The sequence below is a fragment of the Paramisgurnus dabryanus genome, chromosome 22 (genome assembly GCF_030506205.2).
Source record: "Paramisgurnus dabryanus chromosome 22, PD_genome_1.1, whole genome shotgun sequence".
Taxonomy (NCBI): domain Eukaryota; kingdom Metazoa; phylum Chordata; class Actinopteri; order Cypriniformes; family Cobitidae; genus Paramisgurnus; species Paramisgurnus dabryanus.
In genome coordinates this window covers 143,904-150,906 of record NC_133358.1, presented here as the reverse complement: position 1 = coordinate 150,906, position 7,003 = coordinate 143,904, and the positions used below count along the sequence as shown (strand labels likewise).

Here is a 7,003-nt window from a genome sequence, read left to right as displayed (position 1 = left end):
CCCTATTTGCACCTGCTGCTTATATACGCACCTGGCGGGGCGGCGCCAGCATTATGCAAATATCTCAATGCCAAGTTCATTGGCGTTTTAGTAGTATTCGAAGCAGATTGGTCTCTCTAAGCGAGTTCCCAATTCGTCGGTCACGACGTGACGTCGTAGTGACCGACTGAAAGGGAAGTGCAGCGTATTCGAAAAAATGCGCCCCCCACATAAATATGTGGACTTTGGCTGATTATGTGTTAAAGAGCACCTATTATGGGATACACGTTTTTTAACATCATTTTGTGTGTAAGTGTGTATTAGTACATGCTAACGATATTCAAAAAGTACACACCTCAAAGAAAACGATGACGCGAGTTATCGTCTCTAACGTTCGAGGACTACAAAAAACACTCGGATTGTAGGCAACAGTTTACTTCCTGGGATTAGTGACGTAGATAAGACCAACATTATCATAGTTCAGCCCTCTCTGCTTTGCTTGGGTACGCCCTCAAAGACGAGGGTGGGGAGCGCCGAGTCAGAAGAGAGCTAAAATGGCGGAGGTTGTGAGCCCTGCTTTGACTCTGTTTGCAAACTCTTGTTTCATCGTTTAAGCGATTAAATCTCTCGAGTAGACGCTGTCTCTTTAGATGCGAGGGAAAAATAGCACTTTATGGACTTCCACAGAGGACATCATGTTTAATACGGTTCCGGAAAAATCCAGTCAGAAGATGTTCACGGAGTTTTCACAATAACTGCTTCTCATGAACCGAAGCTGGACGTCTCCTCCTGAAAGTTGGATTAACGTTACTGTGCACTTCTGGATCACAGGCTGTAAGTATTCACGTTTATTATTTGCCTTTTACTGTACATTACGTAACCGGTAACCGGAGATTAACATAATGTGCGTGTAGAGCTCAGATATATATCTATGTGTAGAGCTAGAGCTAAGCTTGCAAGCTAATTGTCTTGTGTTGTAATACTGTATTTCATAAACAACGTACCATATTTACACACGTGTATGTTGAATTATGCAGACTATCGTTTTTTTATCGATGTTGGTTAAGACATGTTTACAAACTTGCTAAGTTACCAGCTAAACTGTTACCGGTAAAATTTGTTCTCATGATCAAACTCAAGAAACTCTAAGTACAGATGATTTGTTTAAAGTTATATGTATTTTACTGTTGTATTTACTTGAAGCTTTCTTAGATTTTGAAACGAAGTAAACACGTAATGTGTGTTGCTAATGTTGGGCCATGTAATATGTAATACATTAACGTTTTAATAGTCTAACGATTTATAGTCATGGTACTCTATTGTTATAATATGTCTTTTTGACTGAATACATGTTTGTTTTATTTGTCTATATCTTAGATTCGCAGCTGGACACATCCTTCTACACTGTATGCAAACATGCAACATCATAACACACAGTACAAGGAGTCAGACTGGCATATGAGGAGCAAAGGTGTGTAACACAAATGATGTATTTAGCTAATGAAACCACTACCAGTCTTAAATGTATAACTGATGATGACAAAGTTTTTTTTCTCTGCATAATCATAGGAACCCACGCAGTAGCATCGTTTCACAATGTTTCCATCACCATCATCAGTGGATGCCTTTGCCGTCCGTACCCTGAGATTTCAGATTTGCAGCAAAAAATTTGACTTTCCCATTTATTGGAATGCTGTGCAGGTATTTAAGTATTTTAGTAACTGTGTTAAATAAAGTAGTATTTACTTTTACAATAAATGTATTCCTTGTTTATATTATTAAAGGTTGTACCTTGCAGCCATCCATTACAATGTCACCAAGCCGTAACAAAAGCAAGAGAGGGAAAGTACAAGGCTATGTTCCCAAAACACACAAATGACATACCATAAGCAGTAATGTTTTATTTCAAATACATTCATAATTAAAAACTTAATGTATGAAGCAGGGAAATAAATGATCAAAACAAAAGATTTATTGACTGCAATATTTGTACAGTTATGTGGATGATGTGATCAGGCTTGTGTTTGCTGAGGTATTTGAAGATAAGCTGAAGGAAACCCCGATTCCAATGGACCCGGCATCACAGTTTGAGAGACCTTCAAAGGAGGACGTGATTGCATGCCATCTTCAGTGCAGGGGTCGTCGGAAGCCAACATTCCGATCAGGAAGCTCCAAGCATATCTGGAGAACAACACACGACAGGATGATAACCCTAAAGTGTAATCTTAGATAGCATCAGCTGACAAAGCTTTGATATGCCATTTATCTGAATAGATAGCTGTAAGAAGTGAATTGAACAATTTTTGAAAGAAGAGCACAATATGGTTACTAAAGTATGTTTATTTGTATATTGTTTAACATTTAAATATATATTTGTAATAAATAAACTTTTGACTGACTACTATATTTTCTTTAAAGTTACATCTTTTGTTCTTTTGGGTACTTTGTTACTATAATAATACTTTAGTGTTATTGGTTTAAAAATGTAATAAAACTTACTCTAGTCCTGCACCTCAAAGGCTTATAGTCGGTACAATAAATGTTCTGTGTGTAGGGATTTAGACAATTTGTGCAAAACCTGGATGATGAATCACGCAGGTAAGAGGCCCTGGAACATGTTGCATTCTCCTTAAAACCTAATAAGTAAAAACATAGCACAATCTTTCATAATAAAGTTTACCATAGTAAAATAATGTAGAACTAACATTCATTTCAATTAATACTTTCTTTGTGCTACATTTGGTGTTTCCATATAGTTTGCACAGTAAAATAGTATGTAAGCAGTATTTTATAATTAAGTTTACTATAGTAAAATAATGTAGAAATTACCAAGTGAAATCGTTTTATAATCATTTCAACAAATACTTTATATGTGCTACATTTGGTGTTTCCATATAGTTTGCACAGTAATACAGTATGTAAGCAGTCTTTTATAATAAATTTTACTACAGTAAAATAATGTAGAAATTACCAAGTGAAATCGTTTTATAATCATTTCAACAAATACTTTCTATGTGCTACATTTGGTGTTTCCATATAGTAATGTAGTACGTTATAATTACCTTTTGGATGTCTTTGCAACACATTTTCGTCTTCGTTTAGCATTCTGGCAGAGCTAAGGACACCTAAAAAAGTTAAATCCAATCGCATTCATTGACGGAGATCGTTTATATCGTAACGGCCTTCTGAACTCTCTGGATCGAGCTCGAAGTGGTAAGGCAGTACAGACACCATCGTTTATAGAGAAATATAACGCTTGTTTACGTTGCCTCTGAGGCTGTGACTCTCAGTCAGAATCTGTGTCAACCCACGCGTAGTCAGGGGCGTAACCTTTCAAACACACGCCGAACCCAGCTGACCAATAACAGTTGAGTAGTCATCTGACCAATCCGATTACACTAGACATTTTGGGAGGCGGAGACAGGAACTAAACCGAGCGTTTTCCAGACAGTGGGAAATCGGTGAGGTATGTAAGCAATTTATAAGACTCACAATGCATTAGTTCAAGTTTTAATAACATGTATGTACTATGGGATATTGCAATAACGTGCTAACGTGCCAATTTATTAGCATAATTGGTGCCCTTTAAATCATGCGATCGCATAAATGCGTTTTTCTGTAGGGACTGAGATACATTGGATGGGTCTCATTTAATGCTAGTGACGGACTTTTCAACAACCTTGAAAAAAATATACAGTTATGATCTCTATACACTAGAACACTATTGCTTTTAAATTAACGGTTAATTTAAAACAATTATTTATCAAACAGATTAAATTTGAAATAAAGGCCTGTCTCTAATAAAAGCCTGCTTCAAATAAAAGCCTGTTACCTTCGGCAGTTCAGGTAAATAAAGGTTACGGTAAGTAATTTACTGTATAAAATAAATAAATAAATAAATCTTAGAGAACTGGAGAGATCTATGTCTTTTTGCATGGGGCGTATGTAGATGACAGCATGTCCTGTATTAGAGTCTTAATTGTGTACAGGGACAGATTGGCAATCTGTGCGTTCTGGAAAATTCCAGAACGGCCGTCCAATCCAGGGCCATTGCCCGGCCGTCGGCAAAAAAAAAAAATCTAATAACGTAATATGAACAGCCAACAGCAGGGGCACTAATACGATCAATTATATGCTGCTACGTGTTAAAAAAAACAGTCGGCCTACTAGCTAGTTTGTGATTGGTCCCCGGATTCCCGGAGTCAAATCAATCGCCAGCAGAATGGCTAGCAAAAAACGCAAGGAGAAAGGTGGATGGGAAAAAATTAAAGAAAAGAGAGCCAAGTCTCTCGAGACTGATGCAGTAAAGTGCAAAAAGCTCACAGAGCTTTTCGGTTGCAGTTCAACTGCCAGCAGCAGCACTACATCGCTTAGCCAGACTGAAACTGACACTGTAGATGACCAGCCTGAGTCTGAGCATCCACAGCCTGGTCAGGATGAGGGACAGACTCAGACAGAGACAGAGTTAACTTCACACCTGGTAAGTGCCAGTAGTAACAGGACCCATTATAAAAGGCTGCCTTTATCACTATCTTGGCGAATTGCATTTATTATCAGCTTGCCTTGGGCTAGCTATTAACATAGCTGTGTATGAGGTGGAATGGTACATGTGTATTCGAATATTTTTACCGAATCCGTACATGCGTCACGGTTCGGTGCATGAATAATAAAACTCGTAAAAATGCGATAGTGTGATGTCATGAGCGCGCGCACGTTTGTGTGTGTGTTTGCGTGTGTGTATGTGTGTGTGCGTGCGTGTGTGTGTCTGTAAGAGAGAGAGGCGCGGGCGCGATCGAAGTGCAGTGGAAACATAAAAACAATATATATGCCGTCATTTTGTTCATACAGAACATCATTCAAACTGCAAGTGTTTGCTTACAGTATATCTGTGCACTCGCAATAAAACAAAACATGCTTTTGTCAAACTGTAAACTCTTGTTAAATTATAAAGTGTCATCTTTTTGGACATTCATCGTATTGCATTGGTTTTCATTTCTTTTATTGGCTTTATTCAATTCAATTTTATTTATATAGCGCTTTTCACAATTGTCAATTGTTGCAAAGCAGCTTTACATGAGTAGATGTAGAGGAGAACACTGAAAATCAATACATAGTATAAGAAGTAGAATAAAGCGGCTATGGATAAACCGTGTAAGCGAGCGTATTAATAATGTCACGTATACAGTAAAGTGCTAAGTTAAGCCAAAGTTGGCTGACTCTCCCTGGGACTAAAAAACCCCCCTAGGAGAAAACCCGGTGGGAAAAACTCCTAGAAGGACAAAAAACCCTAGGGAGAGATTAATATTTATATATATATATATATATATATATATATATATATATATATATATATATATATATATATAGACACGGTAGGGATAGGAAGCGGGTAAGCGGATTAAACTGGTTCAGCCGGTGGTCGTTGGTCGCGCATCGGGTGGGCATCACGTTGAAGGACAGATCAGTGGTGCGATGACCTTCACAGCAACAGGAACTGGGTCTGTTTGTCTCAATGTCCTCAGGGTCGAGGACGAGACAGGGAGACAAAAACAGAATTCTATTAGCGTAGGGGCCGATCGCATGTAATGCAAGTGTCATACATTATAGTGGTTTATTTCAGCTCGGTTCCAGACAGGCTAACTATTGCGGCAAGAGTAAATTACCCATATGAGGTATGTGAGTGCTTTGTTCTAGACAAAATAACTACTGCGGGAAAAAGTACATTTATTGGACATTCTATGTGAATGCTTTGTTAAAGAAGAATGTCTTAAGTTTAGATTTAAATTGCTCGACTGTGTCTGATGCTCGAACATTTTTTGGTAAGTCATTCCAGAGCTTAGGGGCTAAGTAGGAAAAGGATCTACCACCTTTAGACACTTTTGATATTCTAGGGATAATTAAGTAACCAGAATTTTGTGATCGCAGTTTACGTGGTGGATTGTATTCTGATAGTAGTTCTTTAATATATGAGGGCGCTAGGCCATTTAAGGCTTTGTAGGTGATTAGTAATATTTTAAATTGTATGCGATATTTAACTGGTAGCCAGTGTAAAGATGCCAGAATTGGACTAATGTGATCATACTTTTTAGAACGAGTAAGCACTCTTGCGGCGGCGTTTTGAACCAGCTGTAGCTTGTTTACCTGATTTGCATTGCATCCCCCGAGTAACGAGTTACAATAGTCTATTCTAGAGGTCATAAAAGCAAGGATAAGCTTTTCTGCATCTGATGCAGACAGCATATGGCGTATTTTTGAGATATTTCTAAGATGGAAGAATGCTGTGCGGCAGACGTTGGAGATATGACTATCGAAAGATAGATTGCTGTCAAACATTACGCCTAAATTCTTAACCGTGGAAGATGGCACCACCGTGCAGCCATCTATGGGCAACTTGTAATCTGACATATTATGTTTGGAGCGATTTGGTTCAATAATAAGAATCTCTGTCTTATTGGAGTTTAGCATAAGAAAGTTATGCGCCATCCAGTCTCTAATATCACTAATGCAGTCTGTTAGCTTAGCAAACTGGTGGGTTTCGCTAGGATGTGAATAGCATAGCAGTGAAAACTTATGTTATGTTTCCTGATAATGTCTCCTAGAGGTAACATATAAAACGAGAATAGGATAGGGCCTAGAACTGATCCCTGAGGTACACCGTATTTAACGGGGGAGTGATAGGATTCTTCCTCATTTACATAACAAAGTGATATCGATTGGTTAGATACGATCTAAACCAGGCTAACGCCTGACCACTGATGCCAACATAGTTTTCTAGTCTATTGAGTAGGATTCTGTGATCTATTGTGTCAAAGGCTGCACTAAGGTCTAGTAATATAAGGATTGAGATTTCACCACGATCGGAGGTTAATAGGAGGTCATTTGTAACTCCAAGCAGCGCTGTCTCTGTGCTATGGTGGGGCCTGAATCCTGATTGGAACTTTTCATATGTATTATTATTCGCTATGAATGTGCGTAGCTGGCTTGCCACTACTTTTTCTAATATTTTAGAAAGAAAAGGTAGATT

At 38.2% G+C, this 7,003-nt stretch overlaps 2 long non-coding RNA genes across 3 annotated transcripts; one reads left to right on the top strand and one right to left on the bottom strand.

Annotated features, from left to right (window-relative positions):
• Window positions 1-561: 561 nt before the first annotated feature.
• Window positions 562-1,872, top strand: LOC135777782 (uncharacterized). 2 transcript variants are annotated; one of them, XR_010544332.2, is made up of 4 exons: window positions 562-813; window positions 1,357-1,450; window positions 1,549-1,680; window positions 1,764-1,872. It is a non-coding gene; the product is annotated as an uncharacterized lncRNA (long non-coding RNA). The 2 variants fall into 2 exon arrangements; XR_010544331.2 differs by having other exon boundaries at window positions 1,525-1,680.
• A 158-nt stretch (window positions 1,873-2,030) lies between these two features.
• On the bottom strand, window positions 2,031-3,548 carry LOC135777783 (uncharacterized). The gene is made up of 3 exons (XR_010544333.2): window positions 3,042-3,548; window positions 2,479-2,615; window positions 2,031-2,160 (listed from the first exon to the last, which is right to left on the bottom strand). It is a non-coding gene; the product is annotated as an uncharacterized lncRNA (long non-coding RNA).
• Window positions 3,549-7,003: the final 3,455 nt, after the last annotated feature.